Source organism: Antechinus flavipes, chromosome 5, assembly GCF_016432865.1.
Source record: "Antechinus flavipes isolate AdamAnt ecotype Samford, QLD, Australia chromosome 5, AdamAnt_v2, whole genome shotgun sequence".
Lineage (NCBI taxonomy): Eukaryota > Metazoa > Chordata > Mammalia > Dasyuromorphia > Dasyuridae > Antechinus > Antechinus flavipes.
In genome coordinates, this window is record NC_067402.1 from 228,050,008 (window position 1) to 228,065,154 (window position 15,147).

General features: G+C 38.0%; 1 protein-coding gene across 2 annotated transcripts in view; it reads left to right on the forward strand.

Annotated features, from left to right (window-relative positions):
- The first annotated feature begins 10,298 nt into the window (after positions 1-10,298).
- RACGAP1 (Rac GTPase activating protein 1) overlaps positions 10,299-15,147 on the forward strand; it is a 39,501-nt gene continuing 34,652 nt past the window's right edge. The window contains exon 1 of one of the 2 annotated variants that reach the window (XM_052000744.1): positions 10,299-10,415. The gene's annotated coding sequence lies outside the window, so the exon portion shown is untranslated. The remainder of the gene's footprint in view (positions 10,416-15,147) is intronic. The other variant, XM_052000745.1, reaches the window with a different exon arrangement.

A 15,147-nucleotide genomic window follows, 5' to 3' on the forward strand; every position in this document is an offset into this window, starting at 1 on the left:
TTTGGCTCCTACTTACCTGTTTCCAATCTAATTCCCACTGTTCAACTCAAGGAATATTTTGAAATACATTAAGATGAATGAATGTTCATGCCTTCACAGATTTAGTGCCCCTAGTTAGTTGTTCCCAAATATGCTATTCACATTCTTTCCTATCTTTTCTGACACTGATCCTTCTACTTAGAATGTTGTCCTATCTTCCTTTCCATTTGTCTAAAGTCTTACCTTTCCTTCAATACCCCACTTAAATTCAATACAATTTGACAAACATTTATTTAGTGCCTTCTTGTATAAAAGGAATTATGCAAATCTCTAAGGATAAAAAGGAAGGCCCTACTCTCAATGAAGAGAGAGGACAGGCACAAAAGTAAATATTATACAAGAAAAAGTAGACAGGATAAACAAAACGAAGAAGTTCAGATTAAGTCTTAAGAAGAATTTGACAAAAAAGAAATGATTTTCATCTGGAAAAGTCAGAAAAGGTTTTATGGAACTGGGCATTGAAGTTGGACCTTGAAAGTAGAAATTCTAGATATCAGTACAGGATCTGTATCCCAGAACCTGGGATACAGAATACAAGCATACCTTAGAAATATTCTGATTTTGGTTTCAGACCACCATAATAATGAACATCACAATAAAGTAAGTCGCAAGAATTTTTGGTTTCCCAATTTATATAAGGGTTGTATAAAAGGTTATGTTTACACTATTCTTTTGTCTATTAGGTATGCAATAATATTTTGTCTAAAATGTATATATACCTTTCTGATAAAGTCCTCATTTCCAAAATACATAGAGAATTGACTCTAATTTATAAGAAATCAAGCCATTCTCCAATTGATAAATGGTCAAAGAATATGAACAGACAATTCTCAGATGAAGAAATTAAAACTATATATGACATATGAAAATATGCTCCAAATCATTATTAATCAGAGAAATGCAAATTAAGACAATCTGAGATACCACTACACACCTGTCAGATTGGCTAGAGTGACGGAAAGATAATGTGGAATGTTAGAGGGGATGTGGGAAAACAGGGACACTGATCCATTGTTGGTGGAATTGTGAACACATCCAGCCATTCTGGAGAGCAATTTGGAACTATGCTCAAAAAGTTATCAAACTGTGCATATCCTTTGATCCAGCAGTGTTACTACTGGGCTTATACCCCAAAGAGATATTAAAGAAGGGAAAGGGACCTGAATGTGCCAAATTGTTTGTGGCAGCCCTGTTTGTAGTGGTTAGAAGCTGGAAAATGAATGGATGCCCATCAACTGGAGAATGATTGGGTAAATTGTGGTATATGAATGTTATGGAATATTATTGTTCTGTAAGGAATGACCAGCAGGATGAATACAGAGAGGACTGGTGAGACTTACATGAACTGATGCTGAGTGAAATGAGCAGAACCAGAAGATCATTATATACCTCAACAACGATACTGTATGAGGATGTATTCTGATGGAAGTGGATTACTTTGACAAAGAGAAGATCTAACTCAGTTTCAATCGATCAATGATGGACAGAAGCAGCTACACCCAGAGAAAGGACACTGGGAAATGAATATAAACTGCTTGCATTTTTGTTTTTCTTCCCGGATTATTTATACCTTCTGAATCCAATTCTTCCTGTGCAACAAGAAAACTGTTCCGTTCTGCACACATATATTGTATCTAGGATATACTGTAACCTATTTAACATGTAAAGGACTGCTTGCCATCTGGGGGAGAGGGTAAAAGGGAGGGGAAAAATCAGAACAGAAGTGAGTGCAAGGGATAATGCTGTAAAAAATTACCCTGGCATAGGTTCTGTCAATAAAAAGTTATTTAATGATAAAAAAAAATTAATTAAATTAAATATATATACCTTGATTAAAAAATTCTTTATTGCTAAAAAATGTTAATCATCATTCTAGTTTTCAGCAAGTCATAAAGGATCGTGCTTTGTTATTGATGACTGCTAACTGATCAGGGAGGTGGTTGTTGAAAGTTAGGGTAGCTGTGACAATTTCTTAAAATAAGACAACGATGAAGTTTATTGTATTGATTGATTCTTCCCTTCACTTGAACACTTAGAGACCATTTCAGGGTTATTAATTGGCCTAATTTCAATATTGTTGTGTCTCCAAGAACAGCAAGGCCTGAGAGAGACAGAGATGGAACTGCTGATTGGTGGAGCAGTCAGAACACACACAACATTAAGTGTGCTATTTTATATGAATGTAGTTCATAGTATACTAAAAAATTATAACTAATATCAGAGATCACTGATCATAACTAAACAAATATGATAATAACGAAAAGCAATGCTTTCAATGCAAGAATTACCAAAGTGACACAAGCAGAGACACAATGTGAGCACATACTGTTCCAAAAGACTTGTTTGATTCAGGATTGCCACAAACCTTCAATTTGCAAAAAACCAAAAACAACCCCTACCCCTTGTAATCTTTGTGAAACATAATAAAGCAAAGTATGTTTGTATAATAAAAAGCAAGTAGTATGTATGACTTAAGGCTGGTCAAGTATGTCCAAGTCAAATTGTAGAGGGGGTCTTGAAGATTCAAAACACTGGTTTGTATTTTATTTGCTAAATTATGGACAGACTCTGAAGTTAAAGTTTTTTGAGTACAGGGTAACATGAACATAGCAGCTCATTAGAAAAAATTCAAGCATGAATAGGAGGAGAGAAACAAAGGCAGGCAGGCTTGTTAGAAAACTAACACAATAATTTACATAAAAAGAAATGAGGGACTGAACTAGGATGGCTGTGGTGGGAGTAAAGAGAGGTCAGGTCTAAGATGTTAAGACATGGCAAATGATTATGTAAAATGTAGGAAGAGGCCAAGAGTTGATTCCAAAGTTGCAACTTTGGGGTGAGAACAATTAACACACAATCAATTGAAAAAGTATTTAGTAAGGAGCTTTAGGCACTATGTTAGGCACTGGGAATATAAAACAAAGAAATGAAATAATACCTTCTCCTGGGGAGCTCACATTCTAAAGAGGGAGACAATTAGTACATATTACAATAAAGTTAAGAAAGTTAAATCAACAGAAAATACACAAATGCATGGAAGAAAGGAAGGACATTTGGGAGGAAGGGCACTAGTAGATAGGGAGATCAGGAAAAGCTTCATGCAGAGGGACTCTATGAAGCAAAAGTTCATTCTAGGAATGTGAGATGTGGTTGTTCTGGCATGCCTGATTTTTTATGCCCCATGACTATAGCATGCCAGTGTTGACCAAGGGTTTTCTTGGTAAAAATACTGGAGTGGTTTGACATTTCCTTTCCCAGTGGATTAAGACAAACAGAGCTTAAGTGACTTGCCCAGTTAGTTAAGTATCTCAGATTGAACTAAGGTTTTTTCTAACTCCAGGCCTGCCACTCTATCTACTGAGCCACTTACTTGCCTCGAAGGCGAGTGTTCATTCTAGGAATGTGGGATAGCCAGTGTAAAAGCATATAGGTAGGAAATAGAGTGGCTGTGTGAAAAATAGAAACAAGCAGAATTTTGCTTAATGCAGAATAAGGGTAGTGGTAGAGAAAAGGTGGGGAATATCCTATCAGGTGGGAAAGATAGGTTAAGGGCAGATCATAAAGGACTTTTAAAGCTAAACAGAGGAGTTTGTAGTGGCAATAGGGAGCCACTGGAGTTGATCAAGTGAAGAATCACATGTTTATATTTGTGCTTAAGGAAAATTACTTTGGCAGCGATTAGAAAGATTAGTCTTGAGACTGGGAGTTCAATTAGGAAGTTGTGTAATAATATAGGGAAGAGGTGATGAGGGCTTGAACTAAAAAGGTAATTATATGAGTGAAGAAAACAAGTCAGATATGAAAGATGTAGAGAAAGAAATGAAAAGATTTAGTGAAGTGATTACATATGTGGGGTGATAAAAATGATATTGTGACCTGGAGAGACTGGAAGGATGATGGTACTTTGACCAGAAATAGGGCAGCTTGAAAGATGGGAAGATTTAGAAAGGTGGGGAAAAGATACTAAGTTTAATTCTGGAAATGTTGAATTTACTATATCTTTGGGACATTCAGTTTGAAATGTCTATTAGGCAATTGGTGTTGTAGGACTTAAGTTCAGGTTACAGGCTGGATTTGGATATTTAGGTATATGTGAATAATTTACATAAAGATGGTGGGGCCATCACCAGTCATCTTGACTTCTGTTATGCCATTAGACTCCAATGACTCTGGAGATTTGTTTCACTTAAATCCACTTCACTTGCAAATCAAGACATCACCATCCTGAAGTCATTGGTCTCTTTGAGAAGGAAGGATGGACAAAAACATAGAGATGATAGTTAAAAACCCCTAGCTGGGGAGGTGGAGAGAAAGAGAAACACAGAGTGACAGAGAAACACACACACACACACACACACACACACACACACACAAGAAAAGAAGAATAAAAGAGAAGAGAAAAAAGACTTAGGACAGAATTTTGGGTTACAAGAAAGTTATGGTTGTGATATGGATGATGAGTTAACAAAGGAGTCTGAGAAAACATGTTTACATACGTAGCAAGAAAACCAGAGAGGAGAGAATAATCAGGGGAAGGGAGTGATCAAAAGTGTCCTATACAGCTGAGAGATTAAAGACTGAGGCCTGAGAAAAGATGATTGGATTTGATAGTTAAGAGATCATTAGTGACTTTGGAAAGAGCAGTTTCAGTTGAGTAATAAAGCCAACAAACCAAATTTCAGAGTTGAGGATTGAAAAGTGGAAGCTGTATATAAGGCTTCCCTCCCTCCCCCATTTTTATAATAGCTTTTTATTTTTCAAAATACATGCAAAGATAGTTTTTTTAATATTCTCCCTCCCTCTACACCTCTCTCTTTCCCTAAATAGCAAGTAATCCAATATAGGTTAAACATGTACAATTCTAGAAGGATTTTTTGAAGAGTTTAGCTGGTCAAGGAAGACAATAATCTGAGGGGATGGTGATGCAGGATCTTTAATTAGTATGGGATAGATTTATGTGTATTTGAAGATAGCCAGAAAGAAATAAGTAGATAGGGAGAGGATGAAGCTTTGAAAGGCTGAGAAATAGAGGTTGGAGAAGGGCATGTTGTGATAAGACAATGAATGAGTTTTGCACTTGGTTAGATTTGAATAGTTAGTAGGATATTCTAATGCAAGCATCTGTCATTTAGTCAGAAATACAAGATTAGAGGTGAAGTTAAAGATTTGAGAGTTATCTACATTAGGTATATTGAAGCCTATTCCACAGCACTAGCACACTGAATAGATTACTTGTTTTCCATTTCCCTAAATTGCTCTTGTAGGACTTATCTGTCTTCATGTAGTAGGCAACCTATGTTATCTCACATTGCTATTTATCTTTTTATGTATCTGCCTTATCTCCTCCAACTGGAACTATGAGTTCTTCTAGGACAGGGTTGTGACCTATATTTTACACTTCTTTGTCTCTTACACACTCTGCCACGTATATAATCATTCAATTCATATTTGTTTTTTGATGATGATAATCAGATTCTAGTCCTGACTATGAGTTTAAGCAGGTCACTTCTCTTTCCTGGGCCTCAGTTTCCATAACTAAGCAATGAAGATATTGAACCAATCTCTACCAAAAATTTTTTTTCTAGCTTTCAAATTCCATTATTTAAAAAGGAGACAACAAAGCCAGAATATTATTCTCTGTACAAAAGCACCTTCTGGATTTTAGGTTCCTTCTACAATCATTTGGCTAAATAAGATTTATTTCCAGTTTATTTTCTGAGATTGAGTTTGAAAGCTCTGCCAAAAATGTTGTTTCAATCTCAGCCTCACTGGATATTCAAGAGTTTAAAGAGGGAGGAAGTTCATAGAATCAAAGGATTTAAAGCTCGATGACATTGTCTGGTTCAACCCTCTCATTTTACAGATGAGGGTACTGTGACTCAGGCAGTTTATACAGGTGTTAAGTAGGAGGGCTGGGATGTAAACCCAGGTCCCCAGCTGCCCAAACTGGTGCTCTTTCCATTACAGCACATGGGAGAGCAAGGGATAACAGGGGGAAGGGCCATCCCTAGGCTGGTGCAGGACCATGACAGATCACATTGTACGGGTCATTATGTATGCAGTTTAGCCTTTTTATTTAGGCTAAGATGAACTTCAAGGATAGCTTTAAATGAATTTCTTCTGAACAAGCAATCAACCAACATTTGCTGCATGTGCCTACTGTGCCATATTTTATTATCAATGAAATACAAACAGACTCCGTTCATTTGGCTCTTACGTTGAAAATATTTCTAGGAGATTCACAGATAGTTTTGCTGGGAGATAGGAAGAACTGGTATCTGAGGCTGAAGAGTGAATGCTATGGTAAATAGAGCATTACGCTTAGAGACAGGAAGCCCTGGATTCAAATTCTGCCTCAGACTCTAATTGTGTGATTCTGGGTAACGAGCTTGTTTTCTTATCTGTAAAATGGAAGAGTTAGGGTTGATGGCCAGTAGAGTCTCTTCCAGCTCTAAATTTATGATCCTATAATCCTGGGAAATGAGGGAAGGCAGGAGAAAGACATAAGAAGCCAGAAAAATATCAACAAAGAAAAGAAAGACAATGAAAGGACAGCAAAAGTCAGTAAGCAAGAAAGAAACTGGAAGACAGAGGAGGAACAGGTGAGTCCACAGAACAAATGAAATTTGACCCCGTTCTGGGCCAGGAAATCTCTGGGTTCTAATTGTCATCTTTTCCTTCAAGGAAGGGGTAGATCCAGTTTGTCATTTCATGTCACAAGGTGAAACCTGAGGCTGCTGGCAAACCAGGAAAACCCAGCAGACTAAGGTTTAGGAGGCCCAGGGAGCAGCCAGGCAGAGCCGCAGCTACTGGCACACTCAAGCAATCACCTGTATCAGCCCTATTAGCATAAATCCCATTAGCAGTTTCCTGGCAGAAGCTCAGAGTCTGGGTAAGGGGGAGGAGATGGGTGGGGGCACGAGTCTGACAAATGATGACTACAATAATGGGACAGAGGCCAACGTCCAAGGTTTTCTCCCCTCATCCTGCCAAGCTCATCCTGGAAATGTTGGGAGATTTGTACCTCTGGATCCCATCCCATCAATCTGGAGGCTTGCAGAAAAAGATTTTTAAAAACCTCCCACCCTTGCTTTTATTATTTCTTTCCTTCAAAGACTGAATGGTTGATATAGAAAGTTAAATGAGACTTGCCTGGGATAGTTGTTTATCAAGAGATCTCCCTTTACTATTCCCATAATTTCCTCCAAAAGAAAGTGTTGGTCTTGCTGGTTTGTTTTTTGGGGGAGACAGAAGGGGATACAGAGTGTTGGTAGAAAATTTCTCTTTGGATTTATTATTAAATTGGCATTTCTAAACTACCCATTCATACAAGTATGCACATACATATGTATATACATTCACCCACTTCATCCCTAATTTCCTGACACTCTACTATCAAATTATGTCTTTACTAGCACCCAACATTTTCCTCAAGATTCATTCCTTCCAGAAAACCCATTATTAGAGGGTTTCTCCTTACTCCATTAATCTTTTATTATAGTAATGTCCACTCTCCTTTACTTCTTTCTTTCCAGTTCCTTTATTTCTGTCCATTTGTAACTTGTGTTTCTAATTTTTGTTTCTTGTATTTCACTGTCAATGTTGGGGTTGTTTTATCTTCTCCTTTAGACTGAGTAATCCCTAGATGAGGAGGCCCCAGAATCTTAGGATGGGATTCTCTGAGATTGGTCTGGAATGGGAACTGAATAAGTGTATGTAGGAATGAATTTCACATTAGACAAGCACTGAAACCTAGAATGTTAAAACTGGGAGGAGACTTAGGGCTGGATGCTTTAATTGAATTTCCTTATTTTTGTTACAGTCATGTTTGTTCAGTCAGGAACAGTTTCAATCATGAACATTCTTGGCAAAGATACTGAAGTGGTTTGCTGTTTCCTTCTCCAGTTAATTTTATAGATGAGAAAACTGAAGCAAATTGGGTTATGTGACTCTCACACACGAAGTGTTAGAGGCTAGATTTGAACATGTCTTCCTGATTATCTAGTTGCCCCTTTCTTTGAGGTCAATTGATCTTACCAAAGTCTGAGCAAGGCAGTATATAGGGAGGATTACTATATCCCTTGGTCTGAACATCATGCTTCTTTTAACACAAGATTAGAGTTTAAAAATTATTTTTTGTTGTTGTTGTTTGTTAGCAACAGTATTATATTTTGACTCATACTGAATTTGCCGTCAACTAAGAATCCTGTTCTTCTTTTTAAATGATCATTGTCAATTTCTTGAAACTAGAGCAGGACTTTGTTTTAGTTTCATTTGGTTAATTTTAGCCCCAGATTTCTGGCCTGTTCGATTCTTGAATTTTGATTTTGTCATTCAACTTAGCTATTCTTTACAGTTTTGTGCCATTCATGAGTATGATGAACATACCTGCTATGTCTTTTTCAAGTTAAACATTTATTAAGTCCTACTATGTAGTAGTCACTCTGCTAAGCTTTGGAGATACAAAGGAAAACAAAGGATAGTGTTGGTATATCTAGTAGTTCACAGCCTAAAGGGGAAGACAACATGAAAACAACAATGTTCAAACAAGTTATATACAGTATGTTGAAGGGAGGTACTAGAATTAAGGGAGATCAGGAAAGGCTTTCTGTAGATAATTGGGACTTCAAGAAAGCTAGAAGGTGGAGATGAGGTGGGAGATCAACAGCCAGTGAAAATTACTGGAGTTGGGAGATGGAGTCTTAAGTGAGGAATATCAAGGAAGACTGTGTCACATGGAATGTAGGGTAACGGAGGGTTTGGAAAGGAAGGCAAAGTATAGGAAGGCTGGAAAGGTGGGGGGACAGTTTATGAAGGGCTTTGAACATCAGACAATTTTATATTTGATCCTGGAAATGATGGGAACCATTGTTATATACTGAATAACATGGTCAGACCTGCACTTTAGGAAGATCATGCTATCCCTGAGTGGCAGACGGACCATCAGGTTATTGCAATAGTGATATTATAAAGGAGAAATTGATAGATTTTGGTAACAGATTGGAAATGAATGAGAGAGAGAAGTTGAAGATAACATCTACATTGGGAGACTGGGTGACTTAAAGGTTGGTCATAGGGAACAGTAATAGGGAAGCCACAAAGTGAGGACTGAGTTTTAGGGGAAAAGATAATGAGTTAAGTTTTGGTCATGTTGAGTTTAAGATGTCTGTGGGATAAGCGAGTTTGAGATGCAATTGTTGATATTGAACTGGAGCTCAGAAGAAAGGTTAAGACTAGATAATAAATCTGAGAATCATCTGAAAAGCCACGATAATTTAATCCATGGGTATTGATGAAGTCACCAAGTGAAATAGCACAGATGGAGAAGAGAAGAGGGCCCAAGGCAGAAACATGGGATATTCATGATTAATGGAAATGATCTGAATGAAGATCTAGCAAAAGAGACTGGGAAGTGTTCAGAGAGGAGGAGAACCAGAAGAACCATGTCTCAAAAACTTAGGGAGAAGAGAATATCAAGAAGAGGATCATCAGTAGTGCCAAAAAGAAAGAGGATTAATAAAAGGTCGCATGTGGCAATTAAAAAATTATTAGTAACTTGGGGGGGGGGAAGGAAAGGGGAGACAGCTAAGAGGTGCAGGGAATAGAGTTCAGTCCTGGAATCAGGCAAGATCTGATGTTCAGATTCACTTATTAGCTGTATTACCTTGGGCAGTTTCCTGATCTGTAAAATGAGCTGGGGAAGGAAATGGCAAACCTCTCTAGTAACATGATGGTGCAGAAGTCCGTGCTGGTGTGTGTCAACGTAGGCAAAACATGCCAGAGGTTGGTTCTTGGCAAGGGAAATAGTTCATGAAATGCAATTTGTGAAGGATGGACCATACTTGTCTTTTCCCCCATTTTATTGATGGAGCAGCCCAACGTGAGTTCGAATCCAGCTTCAGATACGTAACTGCGTAACCTTGAGTAAGTTATTTAATCATTCCAAGCTTCTCTTTCCTCATCTGCAAAACGAAGCTCTGGGAAGTAATGTCTTGTAAAGGACCCTATAGCTTTTAAGTCTATGTTCTACGATCCTCTCAAAACCAGAAGTGCGCAGGTCGGACTTGCCCTTAATCAAGATGGCACCTGGACGGCTTTATAAGGAAAGACCTTAGCCAAAATGGCTGCCAGATTGGCTTCGTAGAAGCATTGTGCGCAGGCTCCACACGATTCTTAGTCACTATGCGTGCGTGCATGCGTACGCACAAGCCAGCAGCGTGTGCGAGGAATATGCCGCCCTCTGATTGGCCGTTAGAGGATTTCAAATCAGAGCGGGTGCTGCGGTGGCCTGCTGCCGTTGGGTGAAGCGCGGGTGGGAAGATAGAAAGACTGCAGACTCGGGGGCCCGCAGACCACCCAGCTGCCTCCGTTTTCAGGTGGGTTGCGGAGTTGTTTGGAAGGGCCGCTCTATGCGGGGTTTGTGATAAGAGGTGGGATTTTTAGAGTTCGACCCACACCCCCCCATATGTGTCTGTATATACACACGAAGGCCGATGTCTGCAGAGGGTGCCACCCCTCTGGGAGATCTGGGCCTGAGGAGCAAGAGGCGAAGGTAACTAGGTGGGATAAGGGAGGACTAAATCACTGGGCAAATGAGGAGGGGTCGACATGAAAGTGAGGGGTAAGGTGAGGTGTATTCTGGAGCAGCCGTACAACAGGGTGGTCAGAAATGGTGGTCCCCACTCACCCCCTGCCCACATATTTCCCTTACCCCCACTAGCTTTAGGAGGCAAACATGCATGCATGCATGACTCCGGGGCGCCTGCGCGGCACACGCTTAGTCGTATTGGTGGGTAGTCCTGGCCCCATTTCACAGATTGGAGCAACTGAGGCCCTGAGAAGTTCAGAGGTTTATATGAGCCTGTACTCTGCCCTAGAAGTGGCAGAGCTGAAATTTAGACACAGGTTTTCGGCTTTCTCGTCTAGGATTCATTCTGCTATGCCATTGCTGCCTTCTTGGTGGAGGGTTGCCTACTGTAGTAATGATAATTATATAGGAATAGTTAGCATTGATATAGCACTCTAAGAAACAAAACGCCTTAAGAATGTGACTCATTTGGTTCTCGAAACAACCTTGAGAGTTGGGTGCATAATAGGTGCAGTAGAATTGCATAATAACATTGTAAATGGGGTAGCAGTGTTGTGTTTGTAGGGAGGTACTGTATCATAGAGGGTTCTGTTGGGGCTTTTAAAGGATGTTTTTCTCTCAACTTGGGGAAAAGGAAAGCTCTCCAAATTACTGAAGGACATTTGGAGAATGCTTAGAACAAAGTCACTTTGATTTCCCAAATGTTCAGACGGTTACATAATTTGATTGCCAACTAATAGCATAGTTCTGAAGAAAGTTGGATTTGAATCCATAGGACACAAATTCAAATTCTGACTCTGCCATTTATTTATTTTCTCTGTGATCCTGAATGTCTAAAAGATTTTGGCAGGGCGGAGAGAGAGTGTAAGACAAATAATACAAGATAGTGGTGGGATGTTAGAAGAAGGATTTTTGTTACTCTTGTGGTCAAGGAAGCTTCACAGAAGAGTTGGGGCTTGGTTGGGACCTTAAGGAGTGGAAGAATAGGAGGAGCTTTCTTTAAAAAAGGGTAATAAGTTTTTCTAAACAATGGTAATTTTGTTCACTTTATCCTTTAATAGACCGAAGTGATTTTCCTCTTGCATATCTGTGCAGCTGATAGCATTGGTATATATTGGGGTCATTGGTTATGGTGGGATGAAATAAGAAATGTGAATTTTGTGGGGAGAAACCATATTTTGAAATGCTTGATTTTCTTTTGGTTATTTTCACCCCAGTCAATTACATTTCATTTCTCAGCCATACCCTCCCCCAATATATACAATATTATTTCCAAGATGTTTATGTGAAAGGAAACAAAAACAAAAATCAGAAAGTTTTGCAAGCATAGTACCTTTGTACTATGAATTATTTTTCTGACTACAGATGGTTCTCCTACGAATCTACTGCCCCCCTTAGCAACACAGGAGCTCTGTCAGTAATTTTTAGAAAAATTTCTAGGGATTTTTAATACTTCTTTTTGTGAGAAGTCTTCTCATATTTATAAACTATCCCTCCCCCACCAATCAAACAAGCAACCAACCTGTATATTGGTATATCTAGTAATATGGCCACCTTATGCATATTAAAAAAAAAAAAACTAATTTATGAGTCTCTTAATAATGTTGGGGCTGGAGGAGGTTAGAAACTGAAAAGGGTGGAGGATAAAAACCTTATCTAGTATACCCTGCAGTTAGATCTATAATAGTCTGTTATTCTGAAGGAGGATGTCTGTCTCTTGGCTGGATGATTGAAATTAAATTGGGACCTCAGAGCAATCACATCAAGCTGATACTCTTGCATCTTGATGCTAAATTGCTCCCTTAGGGACATTCACAGATTGAGAATCTATGAAATAGTGACTTCTGCACTGCTAAGGCCTCCCATCAATAACAGCTGAGATCCTCTAGCAGCATTTTGTGAAAAGTGCTTCACAAACTGATTTTGCAGCTACACAAAGGTATTATTTCATCCACTCTGAAAGGCATCCACATCTATAGTGAAAGGGATGGCTTGTTTTATAGCGACATGATATTGCATTATGATGTGATTTTGTTTTTGTTTCCTTTCACATAAACACCTTGGAAATAATATTGTGTATATTGGTAGGGAATGGCTGAGAAATGAAATACTATTGACTGGGGTGAAAATAATAAGCAACAAGAGAGTGAAGACCATTTCAGCTGATACTGCAGGAAGAAGATAAGTTTGAGTTTTTCTGAGTTAGAATTTGGCTTTAATATCAGGGTTAATGCTGATGCAGAAATAAGCTATAAATAATTCCTGAGTTACTTCTGTAGAATCTTAATTTTAAAGCTGAGAGTTTCTTGACAAAGAGTAAAGAATATTATTTTGCTGGTATAGTTTTGGGATTACTTTAAACCTTTGTGAGATGAAGAGCTAAATTTATTGATGCTTTTCCTCTCAGAGACTTAAGTCTTATCTTGTCCAGCTTGTCTGAGGGCCTTGCCAGGGCAGATGTGACTATCTGTTCCTTTCTTCTAGCACAATGTAGTTTGGGGTTAGTGTAGAATCCTGTTGTTTTTGTTGTGTGTTTCTTCTTTTCAAAAATATTCTGTGGGGATTGAGAGACTTGTATATATTGGGACAGAATGAACTTAGTAGAATCAGAAAAACATTTTTATACAATGGCTATGATAATATAAACAAAAGGAACATCCAAAAGAAGCTCAACACTAATTGTCATAACTTTAGCCCCAAGCTTTACTTGGAGAGTTGTGGGACTGGGTTAAATGATTTAATTTTCTGTCTGAAGTGTATCAGATAGATTAGCTTACCTGTTTTTAATTGTTAACAAAGGGTGGCTCATTGAGTTGGGAGTAGGACATATACAAAAATGAAGTTGATAGTGAAACAAAAGCTATCAATAAAATATTAATCTTTTGTTTTTATATACCCTTCATTCGCAAATCTATATACCATGCTATCTTCCCCCAACAAGTTATTCATTTTTAACAAAGATTCTGGAAAATGTGTAAGGAGTGATTCAATAAAAACCAACCAGTGTGTATAATATGTATTTTATAGACACCTCCCTCCCCCCCCCCCTATAAACAAGCGATGGAGGCATATTTTTCTCAGTTCTTCTCCAGAACTAGACTTGGTTATTTTAATTTATATGTACTAATTTTTTTAAGTGAGTTAAAACTTTACTTGGAAGGTTCTGGTAACTTGACACATCCTCAAAGAGCAGCATAGCATTGACAGTCATTGTTTAAAGTATAAGTACTGTTTGTAAAGATGCAACGTTTATCACATTTACCATTACTAATAAGTAATATGCCACCAAATTAGAAACTGTTAGTGTTAACATGCAAATAAATAATGCACAAATACATTTTGTGGGTCTCTGGCAGATAACATAAAGTTTGTGAGCTTCTTGAGAATTGAAAGATATTGTTAGACAAGATATCCTTGAGACTTTAAAAAGTTAAGTCACACATACACAAAAGATGCAAATAAGAAAGCAAAACAAAATCAAGATTTAGTAAAATTACTTTGATATATGTGCAGGATGGATTAGAATTGGCAGAGACCACAGGTGAGATGATTTTGGCTATATAACAGGAGACAGATAATGAAAAACATTTGAAAAAAATCAAGAAAACTTGGAAGGAACCAGTCAATTTTGAACCTAGAATAATTGTGGCTCCAATTGATTCAGGAGCTACCAATTATATAATGTTTTCACATTTACAATGCATTCTATGAATATTATTTCATTTGATCATGTGAGGTAAGGGCTATTAGTATCCCCATTTTTACACATGAGGTAACTAAAGCTTAGGAAGGTTGAGTGCTTTGCTTAAATATCTAAGGCAGCATTTGATGTCAAGACTTTGAGAATCTAATTATCTAAAATTTCCTCTTGACTTCGAATACTATGATTTTTATTAGAAATGGAGAAGTCAGTAGGGAGACTACTTAGAAATATAGTAGTGAGGAAGGGATGCTTCAAACTAGATTAAGATTGACTTGGAAATGACAGCTGAACATCAAATGGAAATACTTAGTGTCCCTTTAGAAATTGGAAGTTGAACACAGACTGGAAGTGATTTGCAAAGAAGGGACAGCTGAACATAACAGTTGAATGAGTTCATTAAGGGGGTAGAGGTAGTAGAGAATAATTATAGCTCATATCTGTGTGGGTTTAGAGAGTGCTTTGCAAGTACAGTTATATCATTTGACTTTCTCAACAACCCTGTGAGATAGAAGCTATTATCCTTATTTTAGAGGTTAGAAACTGAACTTTAGAGATTACATGATTTTCCCAGGGACACACTGGTAGTATTTGAGATGAAGTTTTGAACCTATCTTGACTACTACATCCATTCAAACCAGAAGCTTGTGTTTGAACCTTTGAGAACATCTTATGTTGGGGGAGTATCAATAGAAAGAAAGAGCAATAAGTCAATCTCTTGTGTTTATGACCTATGTGCGCTATACTTTCAAGAATGATTTGAATGTTGTAGCTTAACAAAGCTGGGGGTTCCATCTTTGTCTTCTTTTGAAAGAGCATT